Here is a 26,739-nt window from a genome sequence, read left to right on the forward strand (position 1 = left end):
GTGAGGGGGCCCCGTGATTTGATGCTGAGGCTCCATCCTGTGTGCCGGGAGTCCGGGCCCCGTGGTTGGGCGGGCCTGCTCTAGGCCTTCTGGCGGCGGGCCTCGTTGGAGGGCCCGATAATATTGGTCACCGGCCGGGTCGGGGGGCGCGGCCTGTATTGATTGGAGCCGTTTTGGGCCGCTTTGGGCCTTTTGAGGACTTTGGTCTTTACATTGGACTGCTGCCATTGCTGGTTGGGCTGCTGGAGGTGGCTGAGGATACATTAGAGGAGATGGAGGTGTGGGAGAGATTCCTGGCTTGCACACGACTCCTAGGAGATCATTGCTTGGCCTGGAGACCTCTGGTACTTACCTGCTTCTGGAAGAGTGCTGTCCCCAGTTGGTGGGTGTCGCCTGTCTACTGGGAGCTCTGCTGGGGGTCCCTGACTGAGCTCTGCACTATCTAGTCGAATTGCCTGCTTATTGGCGCTAGGTGGTGCGTCTGTGGTAGGGCTCCCGGTAAAACCCGCTATGGGTAAGGCGGAGCAGCGGCAGGCCAAGCTTTCTTTCAATGACGGCAGGAGGAGGGGGGGTACCCCCGTGCCATCGTCTGGAGAGGTGCTGATGGATGAAGAGGCCTCAGACGCTTTAGTTCGATCCATGTCCTTGGACCTCAAGAGCTGCTTGGCTGGTGTTGATGCCAGCCTGGACCACTTGACAGAGCAGATGGATCGCATCCGGGCCCGGGTGGACGAACATGATACCTGCTTTGAGCAACTTGAGTCGCGCACCTCGGTGATGGAAGACCAGAGACATAGTGAGAGAGAGAACGCTTGCTGCAGATGGAGCGAGTGCTGGAGGTAATCAGGAATAAAAACGAAGATTCGGAGTCGCGGTCCCGGCGCAATAACATCAGGATGCTTGGCCTTCCTGAGTCCATGGACATGGGCAGAATGGAAGACTTCATGGAGAAATTGCTTGATGACTTGTTCCCGGGCGAGCTTTCTCGAATGCTGGTGGTGGAAAGGGCTCAACGATCGTTGGGACCTCGGCCCCCTCCTGGGACCCCGCCGCGTCCTGTCATTTTCCCCCTCTTAAACTATCGTGACCGTGACAGTGTGCTGCGACTGGCCCGGGAGCGTCACCCGGTGCTCTATGGGAACACAGAGTTGCATTTTTTTCCTGACTATACTCCGACTGTGCAGGCGGCACGCAAGGCGTTTTTGCCGATCAAGCGCTCTTTGAGCCTGACTGCAGCTCGTTTTTCGCTTATATATTCGGTGAAACTTCGGATACAGCATGGCGGCATTCTGCATTTCTTTACGGACCCCAAGCTGGTGGCCAAGTTTGTTAAAACGCTTCTGCGGCTCTCTGCGACTGAGGGGGCTTGAGATCCTGGCTCGGAGCGGGCGAACCTTAGTGACACTGATTGACTGCCTCTGCGCCGAGGCGCTGTTGGACCTTGACTCCTATTCGGAGCTATTGTTGTACTGCTCTTGATTTCCTATTTCGTAGCTGCTATGTCAGTATCTTTGTATTTTTTGCCCTTTGTCCTCTCCGGCCTGTCTGCTCTGCCGATGGGCTGGATGGCTAGCTCACGACCCTTGGATGAGTCCCTTAACTATGTTGTGGGGCCCTGAATGTCTTCTTTGGGGGTTGGGGGGGCATCTGCTTTGACCCGTTTGGGGGGTCTGTGTGGGTGGGGGTGGGTGTGTTTCCTGGTTGGTTGTTTATATGTTGTTTGGAGATATTGCTATTGTCTAGTTGTGGTGAATGGATCTGGCAGGTGGCGGCAAGTGGCCCGATGGTGGGGCGTATGGAAGCGTTGCTGGGTCGTGGCTGGAGATGATGGTGGCGGCTAATTGCCTTATGTGGAATGTGCGTGGCTTGAATGATCAGAGTCATCATATAGATGTATGTATGCTCCAGGAGGCGCATCTGGATGCTTCCATGGTACATCGGCTGAGGGCTGGGTGGATTGGTGAGTGTCATGGTGCGGGGTTCTCGCGATACGCCAGAGGAGTGGCGATTTTGTTACGTAAGGGGCTGCAGTGACGAACTCACCGAGTGATAGCAGATCCGGATGGACGCTATGTTTTGTTGAGTGGCACCCTATTAGATTGGCCCTGTCAGCTGGTGTCGGTATATGGTCCAAATGTCGATGACCCTGGCTTTTTTTGTGAGGTGTGGCGCCTGATTGACTCAATGGGGAGTAGGACTGTGATTTGGGGGGGAGACTTCAATGTAGTTTTGGATCCGGAGCGAGACCGGGAGAGTGTATCTAGGCCTCGACACTCTGCTGCTGCTGCGGCGTTAAAGACTGTCATGAGCGATGGAGCCCTAGTTGACTTATGGAGGGTGAAGCATAGGGTTCAGAGAGAGGGCACGTGTGTCAACTATGTACATAATAGCTGGTCTCGTTTAGACCGATGGCTGGGCACTGAGGATGTGGAGATGTTGACGCAATCGGTGGAGCATTTGGCTCGGACCCTCTCGGATCACTCCCCGGTTAAGTTGCAGCTTTCCATAACTGGAGCCCCGAGTACTGCGTTTGCCTGCCGTTTGCCGCAGGGGGCACTTCGAGATGAGGTGCTTCGCGAAGAGATTCGTGAGGCCATCTTGCATTTCTTTGCTGAGGATCGCGGGTCAGTTAATTCGGCGGGAATGCTCTGGGAGGCCTTCAAGGTGGTCATTCGGGGAGAGTGTCTTTCCAAGCAGCATGGGGCACTTCGCACGTTGCGTCGAGAGTTGGCTGAGCTGGAGTTTCAGATATCGGAGCTGGAAGCGAAATTGGTGGCAGACTGGTCTGGCAAGACAGTGGCGGCTCTACGTGCGGCGATCTCTCGATATGAGGAGGCCGCCCACCGGAAAGTTTGTTTTTTGGGTAAATATGCCAGGGCCCGGCGCTACATTGAGGGGGACAGAGCGGGTCGGACACTGGCGAATATGCTGTGTAAGCCTTTGGCGAGCAGTTACATTACTGGAATAGATGGGCAGGAAGGTGAGCGGGTGCTAGGCACGGAGGGTGTCATGAAGGTCTTTATGAAATATTTCGCGGATTTATACGCGGCCCCCGCTGGGCAAAATCTTGATGCGGCACAGGCTTATTTCTCAGAGATTAGTCTGCTTTGGTTCGATGATGCTCATGGAGCTTACTTTGATGAGCCCTTCTCGGTGGAAGAGATTAAGGCAGTTATTGGTGGGCTGCCTGGTGATAAGGCCCCGGGAGTGGACGGTTTAACCCCTGCCTTTTATAAAAAGTACGCCGATATTCTGGCTCCTTATCTGCTGGAGGTATACGCCGAGGCTTTGGAGGCTGGGTCTCTTCCTGCATCCCTGAGGGAGGCACTGGTTGTTACGACCCTTAAGCCGGGAAAGGATCCTTACAGTTGTGATTCATATCGCCCACTATCTATGATTAATGTGGATAACATTTTTCGCGGTGCTGGGTGGCCTTTCGGCAGACGATGAGGCTGCTGCTGTGTTTTTGGGCGCGACGAAGGCGTTTGATTCCTTAGCCTGGCCATATTTATTTGCGCTGTTGGCCAGAGTGGGCATGAGTGTCCGATTTATAAAATTGATCTGTTTGTTGTATACGGATTCGGTTGCAAGGGTGAGGCTGAATGGCTGCATTTCGGGCCCCTTTCCTGGTGCCCTGGGGACTCGTAGGGATGCCCTTTGTCCCCGCTGCTTTTTGCTATCACCATTGAACCATTGGCGGCCTATTTACGGCAGCATCACAACCATAGAGGGCTGCAGTTTCAGCAATGACCGATTCTAATTTCGATGTACGCGGATTATATTGCGTTGTACGTGCGGGAGCCGGGCGTGAACCTGGATGTCCTGCTGACTGAGGTCGTTCGTTTCCATGGCTTCTCTGGCATCACGATGAACTGGTCTAAATCGGTGGTGCTTCTCTTTACTAGTGGTACTTGGCGTTGCTTGTCGCATTATCCCGTTGAATGGCGGATGGCCCGGTCCGTTATCTAGGAGTATGGCTGAGCTGCGACGTAGAGACTCTGTAGCTTGCCAATTATGGCAGGTTGGTGGCTTGGCTGGAAGATAGGCTCGAGATGTGGCGTTTGTTGCCGCTTTCGCTTATTGGGCGCATCGGCATTGCTAAGATTGTTGTGCTGCCAAAGTTCCTGTATCTTTTTGTTAATCTTCCGCTGGTGCTCACCGTGAGTTTCCTTAGGAGGCTCAGATCTGCTTTGGTGCGCTTAGTGTGGGCGGGTGGGCAGCCTAGGATTACCTGGGAGAAGCTGACGCTGTCGTTTGAAATGGGGGGCCTCGCTGCCCCAGACCTAGAGCTCTATTATTATTGTGCGCAGGCCCATTTCACGTATTTTTGGATTAGTCCTATAAGGTATTTGCCTTATCTTGCGCCTGGGAGCGATTCGGTGTGGCCGGATCGACTGACGAGAGTTCTTGGATGATGGAGGTAAGATAGTGGCAAAAAGAGATAATTCTAATGCTCTATTTTGTGGTAGTGTGGTCGAGCAGTAGGCTTATCAGAGGAGTAGTGTTAAGCATTTGTTGTACACACACAGGCAATAAATGAGGAACACACACTCAGGGACAATTCCAGGCCAATAGGTTTTTGTATAGAAAAATATATTTTCTTAGTTTATTTTAAGAACCACAGGTTCAAGATTTACAAGCAATACTTCAAATGAAAGGTATTTCAGGTAGGTACTATAGGAACTTTGAATTAGCAAAATAGTATATACAGTTTTCACATAAATTACATATAGCTATTTCAAAACTAGACAATTTTCAACAGTTCCTGGGGGAGGTAAGTGTTTGTTAGTTTTTGCCGGTAAGTAAACCACCTACGGGGTTCAAGTTTGGGTCCAAGGTAGCCCACCATTGGGGGTTTAGAGCAACCCCAAAGTTTCCACACCAGCAGCTCAGGGCCGGTCAGGTGCAGAGGTCAAAGTGGTGCCCAAAACGCATAGGCTTCAATGCAGAAGGGGGTGCCCCGGTTCCAGTCTGCCAGCAGGTAAGTACCCGCGTCTTTGGAGGGCAGACCAGGGGGGTTTTGTAGGGCACCGGGGGGGACACAAGTCCACACAGAAAGTACACCCTCAGCAGCCTGGGGGCGGCCGGGTGCAGTGTGCAAACAAGCGTCGGGTTCGCAATAGAAATCAAAGGGAGACTAAGGGGTCTCTTCAGCGATGCAGGCAGGCAAGGGGGGGCTCCTCGGGGTAGCCTCCACCTGGGCAAGGGAGAGGGCCACCTGGGGGTCGCTCCTGCACTGGAGGTCGGATCCTTCAGGACCTGGGGCCTGCGGGTGCAGAGTCTTTACCAGGCGTCGGGTCTTTGAAGCAGGCAGTCGCGGTCAGGGGGAGCCTCGGGATTCCCTCTGCAGGCATCGCTGTGGGGGCTCAGTGGGGTCAACTCTGGCTACTCACGGTCTCGTAGTCGCCGGGGAGTCCTCCCTGTGGTGTTTGTTCTCCACAAGTCGAGCCGGGGGCGTCGGGTGCAGAGTGCAAAGTCCCACGCTTCCGGCGGGAAACGTGTGTTGTTTCAAAGTTGCTTCTTTGTTGCAAAGTTGCAGTCTTGGGGAAACAGAGCCACTATCCTGGGGAGTTCTTGGTCCTTCTAGATGCAGGGTAGTCCTCTGAGGCTTCAGAGGTTGCTGGACCCTGGGAACGCATCGCTGGAGCAGTGTCTTTAGAAGTGGGGAGACAGGCCGGTAGAGCTGGGGCCAAAGCAGTTGGTGTCTCCGTCTTCTCTGCAGGTTTTCAGTTCAGCAGTCCTCTTCTTCTTAGGTTGCAGGAATCTGAGTTCCTAGGTTCTGGGGAGCCCCTAAATACTGAATTTAGGGGTGTGTTTAGGTCTGGGGGGTTAGTAGCCAATGGCTACTAGCCCTGAGGGTGGCTACACCCTCTTTGTGCCTCCTCCCTGAGGGGAGGGGGGCACATCCCTAATCCTATTGGGAGAATCCTCTATCTGCAAGATGGAGGATTTCTAAAAGTTAGAGTCACCTCAGCTCAGGACACCTTAGGGGCTGTCCTGACTGGCCAGTGACTCCTCCTTGTTTTTCTCATTATCTCCTCTGGCCTTGCCGCCAAATGTGGGGCTGTGGCCGGAGGGGGCGGGCAACTCCACTAGCTGGAGTGCCCTGGGGTGCTGTAACAAAGGGGGTGAGCCTTTGAGGCTCACCGCCAGGTGTTACAGTTCCTGCAGGGGGGAGGTGAGAAGCACCTCCACCCAGTACAGGCTTTGTTACTAGCCACAGAGTGACAAAGGCACTCTCCCCATGTGGTCAGCAACATGTCTGGTGTGTGGCAGGCTGCTAGAACTAGTCAGCCTACACAGATAGTCGGTTAAGGTTTCAGGGGGCACCTCTAAGGTGCCCTCTGGGGTGTATGTTACAATACAATGTACACTGGCATCAGTGTGCATTTATTGTGCTGAGAAGTTTGATACCAAACTTCCCAGTTTTCAGTGTAGCCATTATGGTGCTGTGGAGTTCGTGCATGACAGACTCCCAGACCATATACTCTTATGGCTACCCTGCACTTACAATGTCTAAGATTTTGCTTAGACACTGTAGGGGCACAGTGCTCATGCACTTATGCCCTCACCTATGGTATAGTGCACCCTGCCTTAGGGCTGTAAGGCCTGCTAGAGGGGTGAAATATCTATACCTGTAGGCAGTGTGTGGTTGGCATGGCACCCTGAGGGGAGTGCCATGTCGACTTAGTCTTTTTATCCTCACCAGCACACACAAGCTGGCAAGCAGTGTGTCTGTGCTGAGTGAGGGGTCCCCAGGGTGGTATAAGACATGCTGCAGCCCTTAGAGACCTTCCCTGGCATCAGGGCCCTTGGTACCAGGGGTACCAGTTACAAGGGACTTACCTGGATGCCAGGGTGTGCCAATTGTGGAAACAACAGTACAGGTTAGGGAAAGAACACTGGTGCTGGGGCCTGATTAGCAGGCCTCAGCACACTTTCAAATCATAACTTAGCATCAGCAAAGGCAAAAAGTCAGGGGTAACCATGCCAAGGAGGCATTTCCTTACACAACCTTCCCCCCCCCCCCCACAAATGAAAGAGGATGAGACCAACCTTTCCCAAGAGAGTCTTCTTTTTCAAAGTGGAAGAAGCTGGAAAGTCCATCTGCATTGGCATGGGCAGTCCCAGGTCTGTGTTCCACTATAAAGTCCATTCCCTGTAGGGAGATGGACCACCTCAACAGTTTAGGATTTTCACCTTTCATTTGCATCAGCCATCTGAGAGGTCTGTGGTCAGTTTGAACTACAAAGTGAGTACCATAGAGGTATGGTCTCAGCTTCTTCAGGGACCAAACCACAGAAAAAAGGCCTCCCTCTCAATGGCACTCCAACGCTGCTCCCTAGGGAATAACCTCCTGCTAATGAAAGCAACAGGCTGGTCAAGGCCATCATCATTTGTTTGGGACAAAACTGCCCCTATCCCATGTTCAGAGGCATCAGTCTGCACAATAAACTGCTTGGAGTAATCTGGAGCTTTGAGAACTGGTGCTGTGCACATTGCTTGTTTCAGGGTGTCAAAGGCCAGTTGGCATTCTACAGTCCAGTTTACCTTCTTGGGCATTTTCTTGGAGGTAAGTTCTGTGAGGGCTGTCACTATAGATCCATATCCCTTCACAAACCTCCTGTAGTACCCAATCAAACCAAGGAATGCCCTGACTTGAGTCTGGGTTTTTGGAGCTGCCCAGTCCAGAATAGTCTGGATCTTAGGCTGGAGTGGCTGAACTTGGCCTCCACCTACAAGGTGTCCCAAGTAAACCACAGTTCCCTGCCCTATCTGGCATTTGGATGCCTTGATAGAGAGGCCTGCTGCTTGCAGAGCCTTCAAAACCTTCTTCAGGTGGACCAGGTGATCCTGCCAGCTGGAGCTAAAGACAGCAATATCGTCAAGATAGGCTGCACTAAAGGACTCCAAGCCAGCAAGGACTTGATTCACCAACCTTTGGAAGGTGGCAGGGGCATTCTTTAAACCAAAGGGCATAACAGTAAACTGATAATGCCCATCAGATGTGGAGAATGCTGTCTTTTCTTTTGCTTCTGGTGCCATTTTGATTTGCCAGTACCCTGCTGTCAAGTCAAAGGTACTTAAGTATTTGGCAGCACCTAGTTTATCAATCAATTCATCTGCCCTTGGAATGGGATGGGCATCTGTCTTGGTGACAGAATTAAGTCCTCTGTAGTCCACACAAAACCTCATCTCTCTCTTTCCATCTTTGGTGTGAGGTTTGGGGACTAAGACCACTGGGCTAGCCCAGGGGCTGTCAGAGTGCTCAATGACTCCCAATTCCAGCATCTTGTAGACTTCCACCATGATGCTTTCCTTAATTTGGTCAGACTGTTTGAAAATTTTGTTTTTGACAGGCATGCTGTCTCCTGTGTCCACATCATGGGTACACAGGTGTGTCTGACTAGGGGTTAGGGAAAAGAGCTCAGCAAACTGTTGCAGGACTTTCCTACAGTCAGATTGCTGTTGGCCAGAGAGGGTGTCTGAATAGATCACTCCATCTACTGAACCATCTTTAGGGTCTGTGGAGAGGAGATCAGGGAGAGGTTCACTCTCAGCTTCCTGGTCCTCATCTGTTACCATCAACAGATTCACATCTGCCCTGTCATGGAAGAGTTTGAGGCGGTTCACATGGATCACCCTTTTGGGGGTCCTGCTAGTGCCTAGGTCTTCCAGGTAGGTGATCTGACTCTTCTTTTCTAGCACTGGGTAAGGGCCACTCCATCTGTCCTGAAGTGCCCTGGGAGCCACAGGCTCCAGAACCCAGACTTTCTGCCCTGGCTGAAATTCAACCATAGCAGCCTTTTGGTCATACCAAAACTTCTGGAGCTGTTGGCTGGCCTCAAGGTTTTTGCTTGCCTTTTCCATGTACACTGCCATCCTTGAACGTAGGCCTAGTACATAGTCCACTATATCTTACTTAGGCTCATGAAGAGGTCTCTCCCAGCCTTCTTTCACAAGAGCTAGTGGTCCGCTTCCAGGATGGCCAAACAGAAGTTCAAAGAGGGAAAACCCTACTCCCTTCTGAGGCACCTCTCTGTGGGCGAAAAGCAGACATGGCAAGAGGACATCCCATCTCCTTTTGAGTTTTTCAGGGAGCCCCATGATCATGCCTTTCAATGTCTTGTTAAACCTTTCAACAAGACCATTGGTTTGTGGATGGTATGGTGTGGTGAATTTGTAAGTCACCCCACACTCATTCCACATGTGTTTCAGGTATGCTGACATAAAGTTGGTACCTCTGTGAGACACCACCTCCTTAGGAAATCCCACTCTGGTAAAAATACCAATGAATGCTTTGGCTACTGCAGGGGCAGTAGTCAACCTAAGGGGAATTGCTTCAGGGTATCTAGTAGCATGATCCACTACTACTAGTATCTATTGGTTCCCTGAGGCTGTGGGAGGTTCAAGTGGACCCACTATGTCCACACCCACTCTTTCAAAGGGGACCCCCACCACTGGAAGTGGAATGAGGGGGGCCTTTGGGTGCCCACCTGTCTTACCACTGGCTTGACAGGTGGCACATGAGACACAAAACTCTTTGACCTTCTGGGACATGTTGGGCCAATAGAAGTGGTTGACTAATCTCTCCCACGTCTTGGTCTGTCCCAAATGCCCAGCAAGAGGAATAACATGAGCTAAGGTCAGAATGAACTTCCTAAACTCCTGAGGCACTACCACTCTCCTAGTGGCACCAGGTTTGGGATCTCTTGCCTCAGTGTACAGGAGTCCATCTTCCCAATAGACTCTATGTGTTCCTGTTATTTTTCCATTGGACTCTTCAGCAGCTTGCTGCCTAAGGCCTTCAAGAGAGGGACAGGTTTCTTGCCCCTTACACAACTGTTTCCTTGAGGGTCCCCCTGGGCCTAGGAGCTCAACCTGATAAGGTTCTAACTCCAGAGGCTCAGTTCCCTCAGAGGGCAGAACTTCTTCCTGGGAAGAGAGGTTCTCTTTTTCTTGTTGTGTGGAAGCTGGTTCCCCAGTCTTCTTTCCTTTTCTCTTGGTGGGTTGGGCCCTTTTTCCAGGCCCCAACACCACTTTTTCACCCTGAGCCTTGCACAGTGCCCTTGTCTTGACACACACCAGTTCAGAGATACCCAGCATGGCTGCATGGGTTTTGAGTTCTACCTCAGCCCATGCTGAGGACTCCAGGTCATTTCCAAGCAAACAGTCTACAGGGATATTTGAGGAGACCACCACCTGTTTCAGGCCATTGAACCCTCCCCACTCTAAAGTTACCATAGCCATGGGATGTACTTTAGTCTGATTGTCAGCGTTGGTGACTGGATAAGTTTGTCTAGCCAGGTATTGACCAGGGGAAACCAGTTTCTCTGTCAACATGGTGACACTGGCACCTGTATCCCTCAGGCCTTCTACACTTGTCCCATTAATTAAGAGTTGCTGCCTGTATTTTTGCATATTAGGGGGCCAGGCAGCCAGTGTGGCTAAATCCACCCCACCCTCAGAGACTAATGTAGCTTCAGTGTGAACCCTGATTTGCTCTGGGCACACTGGTGATCCCACTTGGAGACTGGCCATTCCAGTGTTAGCTGGAGTAGAGTTAGAAGTGGAACCTTTCTTGGGACAGGCTGATTACAGCTACGACACCAGGCCTTTTTGGGATCAAAGTTTTTACCCTTGTACCCAAAATTGGATTGTGAAGAGGCTCTGGGCCCAACTTCCTGAGCAGGTTTTTGGGGCCCTGTAGAAGACTCTTTACTATTTTTCCCTTTGAATGTCTCAACACTCTTCCCCTGGGGAGTCTTTGTGACCCCTTTCTTTTGGTCACCCCCTGTGGAAGTCTTGGTCACCCTAGTCTTGACCCAATGGTCCTCCTTCTTTCCCAATTCTTGGGGAGAAATTGGTCCTAGGCCTACCAGATGCTGATGCAGTTTATCATTGAAACAATTACTTAACAGGTGTTCTTTCACAAATAAACTGTACAGCCCATCATAATCATTTACACCACTGCCTTGAATCCAACCATCCAGTGTTTTCACTGAGTAGTCAACAAAATCAACCCAGGTCTGGCTCGAGGATTTTTGAGCCCCCCTGAACCTAATTCTATACTCCTCAGTGGAGAATCCAAAGCCCTCAATCAGGGTAGCCTTCATGATGTCATAGAATTCTGCATCTTTTCCAGAGAGTGTGAGGAGTCTATCCCTACACTTTCCAGTGAACATTTCCCAAAGGAGAGCACCCCAGTGAGATCTGTTTACTTTTCTGGTTGCACAAGCCCTCTCAAAAGCTGTGAACCATTTGATGATGTCATCACCATCTTCATATTTAGTTACAATGCCTTTAGGGATTTTCAACATGTCAGGACAATCTCCGACCCTATTTATGTTGCTGCCACCATGGATGGAACCAAAACCCATCTCTTGTCTTTCCCTTTCTATGGCTAGGAGCTGTCTCTCTAAAGCCAATCTTTTGACCATCCTGGCTAACAGTAGGTCATCTTCACTGAGGCTGTCCTCAGTGATTCCACAGGTGCTGGACCCTCGTGTGAGGGAAGCAGCATCTCTGACTATCACATTTGGAGTCAGGGTTTGAGGAGCCCTGGCCTCCCTAACTAGGACTGGAGGTGGGACTTCCTCCACATCACTAGTTTCCTCCTCTGTGAGGTCATCCTCAGAGGGGTTGTTCTTGGCAAACTCTGCCAAAAGCTCCAGGAGCTGTAATTTGGTAGGGTTTGAACCAGTTCTAATCTTTTTTATTTTGCAGAGAGACCTTAACTCTTTCATCCTAAGATGCAGGTAAGGGGTGATGTCGAGTTCCATCACATTCTCTTCTACATTAGACATTATGGTGGTCATTACAACCCTGGCGGACGGTGTTAAAGCGGCGGTAATACCGCAAACAGGCCGGCGGAAAAATAAAGGAATTATGACCGTGGCGGAAACCGCCAACAAAGACAGCCACTTTAACACTCCGACCGCCACGGCGGTACAGACAAGCAGCGCAACGGTTACCGCCAACAGACAGGCGGGAGACAATGTACCGCCCACACTATTACAACCCGCCAATCCGCCACCTTTTCCGGGGCGGATGCACCGCGGATAAAAACACGGCGGAAACAGTTTTTGCTATGGGAAAACGCTCACCTGAACACATCCCACGAGGAAGGAGGACACAATGGAGCCCGAATTACAAATCCTACCTGCCCTTGTTTTTCTGCTCCTTTACGACCAACAGCTACGTAGGCGCAGAAGATACCGGTGAGTACTGCACCTATGACACGGGGGAGGGGGGAGGCAAAAGTTAGGGGGACACCCACCAAACACCCCCACCCCTACCCTCGCATATCACAACATACACACCAATGTAGTCACAAAAATCACAGTAACAACCCACAATCCCCCCGGAAGAATGCAAAGACAATGCGAAATTCGGGCAAACATTGTAATGTGCCAATATACATGTCATACAAAAATATACAGATATACATATCTCAAAATCACTCTTATTTACACATACAATCCGAGAAGTAGTGCAGATATGTACACAACAATGTCCGTGCAACAACAGTCCAAAAATGCATGGGCGAGGCCCACAATAGATACCTGACCAAAATCGGAGAGAACACTGCCGGGGCATCAGATAGAAACACTACAGGCACCTCAGGGGGAAGGGAAGGGGGGGCACCTCAGCCAGATGAATGCGAAGCCAGATCCACAACGGTTCTCCATGCCCATTGATGTATCCTGGGGAGTGCAAAGCCACAGTCTCTCAAGTCACTACAGTGGGTGGTTTGCCCACTGTGCCATCCTGGGGAGTGCAAAGCCACAGTCTCTCAAGTCACTACAGTGGGTGGTTTTCCCACTGTGCCATCCTTGGGAGTGCAAAGCCACAGTCTCTCAAGTCACTACAGTGGGTGGTTTGCCAACTGTGCCATCCTGGGGAGTGCAAAGCCACAGTCTCTCAAGTAGATGCAGGTCTCCACTGGTTGTGGAGGGGGACTGGTGCCCAGACTGGATGAGTCTCCACGTGAAAGTACCTGTCCTGTCACTGTCCCAGCTGCACATGGGAGAAGGATGCCTGATGTGGCGGTCCATTCATTCCTACACGGTGCATGCCCTGTTCAGCGGTGCTTTGCCATGGCGGTGTTTGCCCTGTTCAGCGGTGCTTTGCCATGGCGGTGTTTGCCCTGTTCAGCGGTGCTTTGCCATGGCGGTCTTTGCCCTGTTCAGCAGTGCTTTGACATGGCGGTCTTTGCCCTGTTCAGCAGTGCTTTGACATGGCGATCTTTGCCCTGTTCAGCAGTGCTTTGCCATGGCGGTCTTTGCCCTGTTCAGCGGTGCTTTGCCATGGCGGTCTTTGCCCTGTTCAGCGGTGCTTTGCCATGTTGTTTCAGGACTGTTCAGCGGTGCTTTGCCATGGCGGTCTTTGCCCTGTTCAGCGGTGCTTTGACATGGCGTTTCAGGACTGTTCAGCGGTGCTTTGCCATGGCGGTCTTTGCCCTGTTCATCGGTGCTTTGACATGGCGGTCTTTGCCCTGTTCAGCGGTGCTTTGCCATGGCGGTTCTGATACGGACATTGGTGTGTGGCATGACGATCTCTACACTGGGCATTGGTGTGTGGCATGACGATCTCTACAATGGGCATTGGTGTGTGGCATGACGTTCCATCATTGCCCAGCGGGGCTGTGGCATCCTGGCCCCTCATGGGCTGTGACTCCGGCGGTGGTCTCCTGACCAGTGACGATACTTGTGCCCTCCTGGGCAATGACTCTGGCGGTGGTCTCCTGACCAGTGACGATACTTGGGCCCTCCTGGGCTGTGACTCTGGCGGTGGTCTCTGGACCAGTGACGATACTTGTGCCCTCCTGGGCTGTGACTCTGGCGGTGGTCTCCTGACCAGTTACGATACTTGTGTCCTCCTGGGCTGTGACTCTGGCGGTGGTCTCCTGACCAGTGACTATACTTGTGCCCTCCTGGGCTGTGACTCTGGCAGTGGTCTCCGGACCAGTGACGATACTTGTGCCCTCCTGGGCTGTGACTCTGGCGGTGGTCTCCTGACCAGTGACGATACTTGTGCCCTCCTGGGCTGTGACTCTGGCGGTGGTCTTCTGACCAGTGACGATACTTGTGCCCTCCTGGGCTGTGACTCTGGCGGTGGTCTCGGGACCAGTGACGACGGTGCTGGCGGTTGTGTCTGGACCGCCGGATATAATGGGGCACTTCTCCGCCGTGACACTCACAACAGGCTGGGCAGACTTCCTCTGGACCTTCCCCACCTTTGTTGGAGTTACAGCTGACTCACCAATCGCCTTCGATCCCATGTCACTTGTTGTCCCACCAGGAGTCTTAAGACGGTCCAGTCGCCAACTCTCCATTTTCAGAGCCTTTACAGGGGGTGGGCTGCCACTGCCTTGGCTCCGGGTCCTACTGCCTGCCCTGGTGGCCGGTGCACTCCAAAAATCTGGAACACGCACCACTGGTACTGGAGGCTTTTTGGGTGAGGCGCTACGACGGGACTGATGAATTGGAGGTGGTGGGGGGGGGGGGAAAGGTCAATTTGACAGAGGGACAGTTTCTGACGAACACTGGGATGGGTAGCTGGAGGGGGTTTGGGAGTGGAGGAAGAGGAGGTGGTTGTAGGTGGTGTCACTTTAGATGTTTTGGATGCAGGTACTGGAGGCTGTCGTGAGGTGGATGGATGTTGGGTGAGTGATTGCCGGCGTTTGGGTACTTTGGGAGGGGGCGTCACAGACACATTGGGAGAGGACACAGGGGACGTGTAAATGGCAGTGGAGGTGGTGAGTGCAGGTGAGCGGCTTGTGGTGCTGGGTGTCCTGGTGCGAGTCCTAGTGCCTGTAGATGTGGTGCATGCAGGTGTGTGTGTAGACGAGACTGGGAGGGAGGACGGAGAAGAGGAGGAGGGGGACACAGTGGAGACAGTGGATGTTGCTGTGTCTATATGTGGGTGAGGCTTGCGTGAGTGCCTGTGGTGTGTGTGGTGCCTATGTTTGCTTGAGCTACTTGTGTGTATTGACTTGTGTGCTTGCTGGTCTGTAGGTGTGCTTGGGATGGGCTGGGGTACAGGAGATTGGGTCTGGGTGGAGGAAGTTGGAGGGGGGAGGCTAGACACAGGGACAATGGCTGCCATCAGTGCTGAGGCCAGAGATTGCAGGGTTCGCTGAAGGACAGCCTGACCAGAATGAATGCCCTCCAGGAATGCATTATCGTGTTGCAGCTCCCTTTCTACACCCTGGATGGCATTCACAATGGTAGACTGCCCAACAGTGAGTGACCTGAGGAGGTCAATGGCCTCCTCACTGAGGGCAGCAGGGGTGACTGGGGCGAAGGTGATGCCCACCCTCCTGGGTGAGCGGGCACGGGGCGAACGCTGAGGGGCTGCTGGGAGGGCGGTGCTGGTAGGGGGGGTGGCAGCTGTACCTGTAGAAGTGGGGCGCACAGGTGGTGCCGCCACCACAGGGGAGCTCCCATCGGTGGACGAGTCCGTGTCGCTGGTTGGTGATCCGGTGGCCGACGTGAAGCTCCCCTCGCCCTCCGTCCCACTGGTGCATTCAGAGTCTGTGGTGTGGCCCTCCATGGCCATGTGGGATGCAGCTCCCTCGTGCTCCGGTGCCACTGTACCTCCGCCTGATGATACTGATGTACAAAAGGACAGGGAGAGCAGGAAAAGGGGGGGAGACAGAACAAAGAGAGTTTTAGTATATGGCATACCGCTACCGTTGGCGGACAAGACAGACGCAGCAGCCCCCTGCATTACGCCGTGCTCCTGACCTCTGCACATGCAATTACTGGGACATGGCCTACATGGCAATGGTGAGAATCTGCGCATATGGATGCCACAGGGGCAACTATACCTCAACTTGCCACTCTGCTGAGGTGGGGTTGAGTGCCACATGGCCTACATTACGGAGGGGCCTTGCCTACCTAACTCGCCCTGGCCTAGGGACACCCACAGCCCACCTCCCCCACCCAGACCCCTCCACTGCACGCAAAGTGGGCTGAATGAGATTGTACTCACCCCCTTGTGTCTGCTGTGATGTCCTCAAGCGCCCATCCAACTCCGGGTAGGCCACCGCCAGGATCCGGAACATCTGGGGGGTCATGGTGTGACGGGCACCCCTCCCACGTTGGGAGGCCATCCCCAGCTGAGCCTCCGCCGTCTTCTTGCTTCAGCGGCGAATGTCCTCCCATCTCTTACGGCAGTGGGTGCCCCGTCTCTGGTGGGCCCCCAGGGTCTGGACCTCCTTGTCGATGGCACGCCAAATGTCCCTCTTCTGGTGGGCGCTGACCTACATGACATGCACAAGGAAAGAGGAACAGTCATTACCAACTGCACCGTCAATGTGAGTGGCCCCCTCCCTACTCTGGCCATGTAGCCCATTCATTCCCATGCATAACTGTTCTATGGACTCTGCCCCCTTCCCTCTTCCACCCAGCCCTCTCCACCCAGGCCTAGCCCATACAACGTGCTCCCAGTGTACTAACCTGTTGGTCTGGAGGACCGTAGAGTAGCGTGAACTGGGGGAGGACCCCATCCACAAGTTTCTCCAACTCCTGTCCAGTGAAGGCAGGGGCCCTTTCCCCAGACGCAGCAGCCATTGTCGCTTCCAGACCGAGGTCACAGCAGCACTAGCAGTGTAGGTCCTCTCCTGTCGAAGGTCAGGTATCTAGTGAGTGAAGAGATAGAAAATGGCGGTGACGTCCGCGGCGGTGACGTCCGCGGCGGTGCGCATCATCACCGCCGGCGCACCTGTTCATTGGCTCCTGGGACCCATAGGGTCCAATGTTAACCAATGCAGCATTGCGCCGCGGTCTACGACCGCCTACCGCGACGGTGTGCAGTGCCAGCTCAGTTACCCCACAATCCCATTGTCCCAGTTTAGAGGTCAGGCAGCCGCCATTTCAGGGGCCCACATGGCTTCATTTACTACTGCGTCACGCATAGCTAGGCCTATACTCAACACACATACAGGAAGGCTTTTTTGTCTGGTGTAGTCTTGTGTGTAACTGTGGGTACATACCTGGAGGAATAGTGACTCGTTCTTCGCTGTTGTCCTTCTTAGGCACCGTCAGCTGGGACATATGAGAAGATGGCGGAATCCTCCAGTGTACCGACCGCTGGTGGACCTGTTGACAATGGAAGAAAGACATATCATCGTCACCTACGGGTTTGACCGTGCCACAATCCAGGAACTATGTACCCAGTTGGAGCCAGACCTGATGTCACCAATTCGCCATCCGACTGGAATCACCCCTGACGTGCAGGTGCTATCAGTGCTCCATTTCCTTGCAAGTGGGTCATTTCAGACAACAGCGGCCATGGCATCAGGGATGTCCCAGCCTATGTTTTCCAACGTGCTGTCCAGAGTGTTGTCTGCCCTGCTGAAACACGTAAGGAGATACATCATTTTCCCTGAGGTGGAGGATTTGCCTACAGTGAAAGGTGACTTCTATGCCCTTGGACATATCCCCAACGTCATAGGTGCCATTGATGGGACCCATGTAGCTCTGGTCCCCCCCCGCAGGAGTGAACAGGTGTACAGAAACCGGAAGAGTTATCATTCCATGAATGTCCAGATGGTCTGTTTGGCAGACCAGTACATCTCGCAGGTAAATGCAATGTTCCCTGGCTCTGTGCATGACGCCTACATCCTGCGGAATAGCAGCATCCCTGATATGATGGGTCAACTCCAGAGGCACCGTGTATGGCTATTGGGGGACTCTGGTTACCCCAACCTTTCCTGGCTATTGACCCCAGTGAGGAATCCCAGGACCAGGGCAGAGGAACGGTACAATGATGCCCATGGGCGGACTAGGAGGGTAATCGAACGCACCTTCGGCCTTCTTAAGGCCAGGTTCAGGTGCCTCCATATGACAGGTGGATCCCTATTCTACTCACCGAAGAAGGTGTGCGACATCATCATCGCCTGCTCCATGCTCCATAATTTGGCATTGCGACGCCAGGTGCCTTTTCTGCAGGAGGATGATCCAGATGACGGTGTTGTGGCAGCTGTGGAGCCTGTGGAGCCAGTGGACAGTGATGAGGATGAAGCTGAGGATGGAGAAAACGACAACAGGGAGTCAGTCATACAGCAATATTTCCAGTGACACACAGGTGAGAACATTTTCTGGTTTAACATTACATTAACTTTCACACGTCTACCTCTATCATGTACCTACATTTCACTCACTATTTTTTAATTGAGTTGTACCCTTCCATTTCAGTTTCACAAGTGTGGTAACCTACGTGTCAACTGCTTGCATCCTTCAAGAGCTTGTGATGTGTGACATTGGTATGTTAGCCTTACAATGGGTAACCCATTATGACACTGTAATTGATAATACAAAGTTCCAAATCATAGACTGACTCAAGATTTTTTTTGGCTTTCAAGGGTGTTTATTTAAGTGCTAAAAAAATCAAGGAAGGTTGTAAAATGGAGATGGGTGATGGTGGAGGAATGTCCATGGCAGAGTCCAGTCTAGTTGTCTCACAGGTGCACTGCCCATCTGGGCATTGGAAGTGGAGCTGGGGCAGTTCCAATCTTGACAGGGTGACAAAGTGGGACAGTGGGGGGACAATCAGTGTGGTCTTATTTCCTGGCAGGGGTCTTGCCATCTTGCTCTGTCCTGTTCCTGGATCTCAGGGACCGCTTGCGTGGTGGTTGTCCGTCTGCAGGGAATGGGATGCTGGTGTGGTGGTCCTGTGGCGGGGCGTCCTGTCCACTAGCGCCGGCGGAGGTGGTGGGCAGTTCGTCGTCCTGGCTAGTGTCAGGGGCCCCTTGGAGTGCCACGGTGTCCCTCAAGGTCTTTTGAATGGCCGTCAGCACCCCTACGATGGTGCCCAGGGCGGAGCTGATGGTCCTGAGCTCCTCCCTGAACCCCAAATACAGTTCGTCCTGCAGACGCAGGGTCTCCTGCAACTTGTCCAGGACCGTCGCCATCATCTCCTGGGAGTGGTGGTATGCTCCCATGATGGAGGATAGGGCCTCGTGGAGAGTTGGTTCCCTTGGCCTGTCCTCCCTCTGTCGCACAGCAGCCCTCCCAGTTCCCCGGTGTTCCTGTGCCTCCGTCCCCTGGACTGTGTGCCCACTACCACTGCCCCCAGGCCCGTGTTGTTGTTGGGGTGGTGGGTTAGCCTGGGTGCCCTGTAGTGGTGGACACACCGCTGATTGACCTGTCCTGGGTAGGGAGGTTTGGGCCCGCTGGGTGGGTGCTGTGCTGGTGTTACCAGAGGGTGGCAGCTCGGTGTTGGGCTGTGGCTGGGCAAGGGGAACCGACTGTCCTGAGGCCCACGATGGTCCGGGCTGGTCATCCAGATCCAGTGGGGCAGAGCTGCTGTCGTCACTGTGGGCATCTTCTGGGGGTGGAGTGGTGTTGTCTGGACCCTCTGGTGTGGTGACGTTCCTTCGGGTTCCTGCAGGGGTATAAGAACATGATTTTTGCATTTGTGTGTGTAATGGTGTGCAATGGTTGGGTGTGCGTGATCCCCAGTGCAGGCATTCCTATGTGGGGGCTTGTGTGGTGATGGTTGGGGGGGTGTTCTGGGTATGTGCAGTGGGCATGCTTTAGTGAGGGGTGACCATGCTTAGTTGTGTCATGCAGGGATTGGTGTTGGGATGGGTGTTTGGTGTCATGGGTAGATTAGTGAGGATTTGGGGTGATAGGGGAGGGTGTGAGGGTGGGGGTGTGTGATAGCATGCAGGTAGGGTGGGGAATGTGATAGTTAAGATTTGACTTACCAGTGTCCCATCCTCCACCGACTCCTCCGAGGCCCTCAGGATGCAAGATGGTCAGGACTTGCTCCTCCCATGTTGTTAGTTGTGGGGGAGGAGGTGGGGGTCCGCCGCCAGTCCGCTGCACCGCGATGTTGTGCCTGGAGACTGTTGAACGCACCTTCCCCCGTAGGTCGTTCCACCTCTTCCTGATGTCCTCCCTATTTCTTGGGTGCTGTCCCAAGGCGTTGACCCTGTCCACTATTCTTTGCCATAGCTCCATCTTCCTGGCTATTGATGTATGCTTTACCTGTGAGCCAAATAGCTGTGGCTCTACCCATTCGATTTCCTCCACCATGACCCTGAGCTCCTCCTCCGAGAAGCGGGGGTGTCTTTGGCGTGACATGGGGTGTTATGTGTGATGTGTGGGGTGGTGTATGTGTTGATGAGTGTGGTGAGTGTAGTGGTATGTGGTGTTTTGTGCGTGGATGTTGTGTGGGTGATGGTGTTGTGTGCCTCTGTGTGATGGGGTTGTCAATAGCTGTGCTCTCTCTCTGGCCTTCTCTCAGAATTTCTGGTTGTAGGGGTTTGTGTGTGATGTGGGTGTGTGTTTTATATTGTATTGCGTGTGTGGGAGTGGTGTGTGTATGTGTATCAGGTGTGTGTATTTTGAATTGTCCAATGTGGTGGTGTTTTGTATATGTGTGTGTATTTTGAGCGCGGCGGTGTGTACCGCCAGTGGAATACCGCGGTTGAAAGACCGCCGGGTGGATTCGTGGGTCGTAATAGCATGGGCGTGTTTCTGTTGGCATGTAGGTGGAGGATTTGTTTCCGCAAGTTTATCGCTGACCTTTGGTGTGGCGGTGTTGTGAGGGTGTCAGAATTTCGGCGGATTCCGTGATGTGTGTCATAAAATAGCTGTGGTGGTCTGCCGCAGCGGTGTATTGGTGGTCTTCTGCACGGCGGTAAGCGCCTTATACCGCCAATGTTGTAATGACCCCCTATGTTTCTAAAAGTTGGAATACTTTTTAAGAATCTAAAACTATCTCTAGAACTTAATTCAAACTTTTACAAAACTTTTAAACTCTAAAAGAAATGCTAACAGGGACTAACACAAGGCCCTAGCAGGACTTTTAAAAATTTAGAAAAATAGCTCAAATTTCAAAAATCAGTTTCTAATGACAATTTTTGGAATTTAGTCGTGTGATCAGGTATTGGCTGAGTAGTCCAGCAAATGCAAAGTCTTGTACCCCACCGCTGATCCACCAATGTAGGAAGTTGGCTCTGTATGCACTATTTCAAAGTAACGAATAGTATGCACAGAGTCCAAGGGTTCCCCTTAGAGGTGAGATAGTGGCAAAAAGAGATAATTCTAATGCTCTATTTTGTGATAGTGTGGTCGAGCAGTAGGCTTATCAGAGGAGTAGTGTTAAGCATTTGTTGTACACACACAAGCAATAAATGAGGAACACACACTCAGAGACAATTCCAGGCCAATAGGTTTTTGTATAGAAAAATATATTTTCTTAGTTTATTTTAAGAACCACAGGTTCAAGATTTACAAGCAATACAAATGAAAGGTATTTCAGGTAGGTACTTTAGGAACTTTGAATTAGCAAAATAGCATATACAATTTTCACATAAATGACATATAGCTATTTTAAAACTAGACACAGTGCAATTTTCAACAGTTCCTGGGGGAGGTAAGTGTTTGTTAGTTTTTGCAGGTAAGTAAACCACCTATGGGGTTCAAGTTTGGGTCCAAGGTAGCCCACCATTGGGGGTTCAGAGCAACCCCAAAGTTACTACACCAGCAGCTCAGGGCCGGTCAGGTGCAGAGGTCAAAGTGGTGCCCAATGGAGAAGGGGGTGCCCCGGTTCCAGTCTGCCAGCAGGTAAGTACCCACGTCTTCGGAGGGCAGACCAGGGCGGTTTTGTAGGGCACCGGGGGGGACACAAGTCCACACAGAAAGTACACCCTCAGCAGCACGGGGCGGCCGGGTGCAGTGTGCAAACAAGCGTCGGGTTCGCAATACCTGTGCGCTGCGGGTGCAGTCTCTACCAGGCGTCGGATCTTTGAAGCAGGCAGTCCCTCTGCAGGCGTCGCTGTGGGGGCTCAGGGGGGTCACCTCTGGCTACTCACGGTCTCGTAGTCGCCGGGGAGTCCTCCCTGTGGTGTTTGTTCTCCACAAGTCGAGCCGTGGGCGTTGGGTGCAGAGTGCAAAGTCTCACGCTTCCGGCGGGAAACGTGTGTTGTTTCAAAGTTGCTTCTTTGTTGCAAAGTTGCAGTCTTGGGGAAACAAAGCCGCTGTCCTCTGGAGTTCTTAGTCCTTCTAGATGCAGGGTAGTCCTCTGAGGCTTCAGAGGTTGCTGGACCCTGGGAACGCGTCGCTGGAGCAGTGTTTTTAGAAGTGGGGAGACAGGCCGGTAGAGCTGGGGCCAAAGCAGTTGGTGTCTCCGTCTTCTCTGCAGGTTTTCAGTTCAGCAGTCCTCTTCTTCTTAGGTTGCAGGAATCTGAGTTCCTAGGTTCTGGGGAGCCCCTAAATACTGAATTTAGGGGTGTGTTTAGGTCTGGGGGGGTTAGTAGCCAATGGCTACTAGCCCTGAGGGTGGCTACACCCTCTTTGTGCCTCCTCCCTGAGGGGAGGGGGGCACATCCCTAATCCTATTGGGGGAATCCTCCATCTGCAAGATGGAGGATTTCTAAAAGTTAGAGTCACCTCAGCTTAGGACACCTTAGGGGCTGTCCTGACTGGCCAGTGACTCCTCCTTGTTTTTCTCATTATCTCCTCCGGCCTTGCCTCCAAAAGTGGGGCCGTGGCCGGAGGGGGCGGGCAACTCCACTAAGCTGGAGTGCCCTGGGGTGCTGTAACAAAGGGGGTGAGCCTTTGAGGCTCACCGCCAGGCATTACAGTTCCTGCAGGGGGAGGTGAGAAGCACCTCCACCCAGTACAGGCTTTGTTACTAGCCACAGAGTGACAAAGGCACTCTCCCCATGTGGCCAGCAACATGTCTGGTGTGTGACAGGCTGCTAGAACTAGTCAGCCTACACGGATAGTCGGTTAAGGTTTCAGGGGGCACCTCTAAGGTGCCCTCTGGGGTGTATGTTACAATAAAATGTACACTGGCATCAGTGTGCATTTATTGTGCTGAGAAGTTTGATACCAAACTTCCAAGTTTTCAGTTTAGCCATTATGGTGCTGTGGAGTTCGTGCATGACAGACTCCCAGACCATATACTCTTATGGCTACCCTGCACTTACAATGTCTAAGGTTTTGCTTAGACACTGTAGGGGCACAGTGCTCATGCACTTATGCCCTCACCTATGGTATAGTGCACCCTGCCTTAGGACTGTAAGGCCTGCTAGAGGGGTGACTTATCTATACCTGTAGGCAGTGTGAGGTTGGCATGGCACCCTGATGGGAGTGCCATGTCGACTTAGTCTTTTTATCCTCACCAGCACACACAAGCTGGCAAGCAGTGCGTCTGTGCTGAGTGAGGGGTCCCCAGGGTGGCATAAGACATGCTGCAGCCCTTAGAGACCTTCCCTGGCATCAGGGCCCTTGGTACCAGGGGTACCAGTTACAAGGGACTTACCTGGATGCCAGGGTGTGCCAATTGTGGAAACAACAGTACAGGTTAGGGAAAGAACACTGGTGCTGGGGCCTGATTAGCAGGCCTCAGCATACTTTCAAATCATAACTTAGCATCAGCAAAGGCAAAAAGTCAGGGGTAACCATGCTAAGGAGGCATTTCCTTACATATACACACAGGGCATCTTACACTGCTGCAACACATGTTGTACCTGCTCTGTGTGTAAAACGATGGATGTAAAGCTGTCACCTGTTCTTTGTATTGGGAACGATTGCACTGCTGATGTCATGCTGCCTTTCTTTTATAAGCTTGACACAATATACATTTAGTCACCTTTAAACTGGGGATTAGAGGGAGGGGTAAAAGATTCTGATAAGGTGATGAGGCAGAATACAGAGGGATAGTGCAGAAGGCAATAGGAGGGTGCTGGGTTCAAGAGAAGGGTGCAGGGGTAAGAGGGCACGCTGCAATGGCAAGAGGGCAGAGTGGAAAAGGAAGGGCATACAGTGCAAATTTAGTAAGGTTTGCTATCACGTCGCTCCCTGCACCCACCATTCCTGAAAACTTTTCTTCTTACTGCCAACATCCCAAAAAACGTACTGTTGCTGTGCCAGCCGACGGAACATAATCCCACTGTTCGCTTTGTCCCAGAATACTGCCCTACTAACAGTAACACATAAGAGATACTACTCGGCTAACAGTATTTTAGTTTGAACAGAACCGTTTTCACTATTCGAAAACTAACAAGAAATCAGCCTCATAATAACTGCATGGCCATGAATCCCTCTACATTTAGGTGCAAAGATCGTCCTCTCATCAACTTCTCAGAAGGCAAAAGGTGTCATTCAACCTGAAAGCTTCTTCTCTAGTGAAACTCTACCACTCCCAAAGTGTAGTCTTAAACAAATGATCCCAGATTGACAACTATCGTTTAACTTGCAGCACGATTTGAAACCAAGAGTCCTTCAAAACTGCTGTATACAAGAGAAGAAGACAATCAGAAAGTCCTTGTCATACAGCTATTAAACATTATGGTCTCTGGCCACAGCCTAACAGCAGAGAATGTATGAAGCTGCCTTTAATCCCCATTTTTCAATCATTAGATTAGACAACCGCCAAATGGTTTGCACCAGCTCCCATCCCTATAATCCCAATGCAACCACCATATGCAAAGACTTTATATGCATCTATAAACCTAGACAGTAATGAAAACGTATGTACTCAGTCAGTACTGTTTGAGTGCCCCATTAAAGCACTGTACATGAATGACCCAGTCAATCATATGCATCAATGACCCCACAAAGTATATGGATCTGTGGACCAAGGAAGTATATGAATCTATTACCCTAGATAATTGTTGTCATTATTCCAGGCATTATATGATTCAACGGCCACAGAAAAGAACATGCATCAATTGGCCCAAGGAGTAATGGATGTATGCAATAAACTTCAACAAAGACAACAGAAACTATAATTGTGCCAGTCCCATCAATCAACCCCATTTGCAACAAGCACCAATAGTCCCGACTGTAATATGCATCAATGGCTCCTGACTGTAATATGCATCAAAACCCCCAGTCTGTACTGAGCACCACAACTGAGCATCCAGTTCTTGAATTCTTGAAGCAGCTAAAATCTCCTCTCTTGTATTTCTCCTTGTACTAATATCACTTTCGTCTTTACATATTTCTCTAGACTTATTAGTGTAATGATGACTTATTGCGTGATAATGTTACTCTTTTGCAACTCATTCTTGTTATACAGTTTTTAGAGTTACATTTTTTGCTACTTTTTTCATTGAAACTACACACACTGATTTTGCTTTATTTGAAATTTGCAGCCTGGTGAGACTTAGTGCACTGTTACATTGCCAACTACACCTAGCCCAGTACCCACAAATTCACATGCATATTTTCCTCCTCATACAGCATAGGTGGTAATTTTGACCCTGAAGGTCTTTTGTCCGCCAGGGTAAATGTGGCGGTCCCACCAGAGTGTGTCAGGTTGGCCTCTGCCAACTCTCCACATCTCCACTCATACCTCCATGGCGGTCTGAACTGCCGGGCCGGAGATAATCATCTCCAACCCAGCGGTCCACAGAAACCACCAGCGGTATTAGGAGCCAGCCTTCCGACATGGTTTCCACAGCGGTAGCACCGCCACGTGGCAGAAAGGCTACCGGTGACAGGGAATTACCTCCCTGTCACCGGTAGATGGCTCCCCGACCCCCCACCAAGCACTAGAACCCCCTCCACCCTCTTACCAAGCACTAGACCCCCCTTCCCCACCCCTCCTTCAGCCACAGCCCTCCCTACTCCCCGCATACATGCACACAGACACCCACACACACCACACATACACCCATTCACCTACACTTACATGCACACATCCACTCACACGCATCCATACACAACACACGCAGCATTCACAACATTCATACAAGCATTCAAGCATGCATACTCACACCCATCCAAGCACACATATTGGCATGTGTACCCACTTACATGCAGAAATGCATTCACTTCAGCATTCTTCGGACACGCATACACACATTCATGCACACACGCAGACACCACACACACATACATGCACACACAACATCTTCCACACTCCCACCCCCATCCCCTGTCAGACGAGTCACCCTACCTGTTCTGGGGAGAAGGGTGTCCAGCAGGGAATGGGAAAGGGCGCTTCCACCGCCAGCTGCACCCAGCCGTCAGGACACCGCCAGACCGTATTATGACCCATAATATGGCGGGCAGGGTCCTGCTGGCGGGGTGGTGCAGGTGGTGGAACCGCCAGAGTGCCTTCGCCCGCCAGCACGACTACTGCTGAATGTCTGTCCAAAGTGTGGTGGAAATCTGGCAGTACCCGTGATATGGTGGGCAGAAGACCGACAGCACTGGCGGTCTTTGGCATCTGCGGCTTTGGCGGTCTTGTAAATAGACCGCCAAAGTCATAATGAGGGCCATAGTCTTCAGATGTAGCTGAAAAGAACAGCTATAGTTCGTGTGAAATTAAATGAAACAAATGAAAATCGTTTTATGAATGTATTTATAACAATAATAACATAGTAATCTGCCTCAACCCATGTGAGAGATTCATGAGAATAGTAGTCATAATGTTGATTTTTGTTGGACTGGCTGTTAAAAGTGTATTCTCTTGATGCATAAACAAGGAGTGTAGAAATATCCAAGCATAAGTATACATTGGTGCCCATGAAATTTAATTGTATTCTTCCTTAAGAGGTGATGATTTCTAGCATAAAATTTTAAACGCCTGAAGTTCTTGCGTTACTGAATTATTTTTTCTCTTATAATATATAGTGCTTTGCGAGAATTCGATATTTGTGTGCTATCACTTTTGCCCATACATATCACAGTTTTTGTGGTGTAAGTAAATTGCTCACAGCCGACCCGCAGTAGCAATCTTAACAATGTTTTGTTTGTTTTC

General features: G+C 51.6%; 1 protein-coding gene across 1 annotated transcript in view; it reads left to right on the top strand.

Moving 5' to 3' along the window:
• Positions 1–26,739, top strand: part of LOC138300287 (calcium homeostasis modulator protein 3-like) — a 95,898-nt gene that overhangs the window by 62,784 nt on the left and 6,375 nt on the right. The gene's annotated exons all lie outside the window — the stretch shown is intronic.

This window comes from Pleurodeles waltl, chromosome 6, assembly GCF_031143425.1.
Source record: "Pleurodeles waltl isolate 20211129_DDA chromosome 6, aPleWal1.hap1.20221129, whole genome shotgun sequence".
In the NCBI taxonomy this organism is placed as follows: Eukaryota; Metazoa; Chordata; class Amphibia; order Caudata; family Salamandridae; genus Pleurodeles; species Pleurodeles waltl.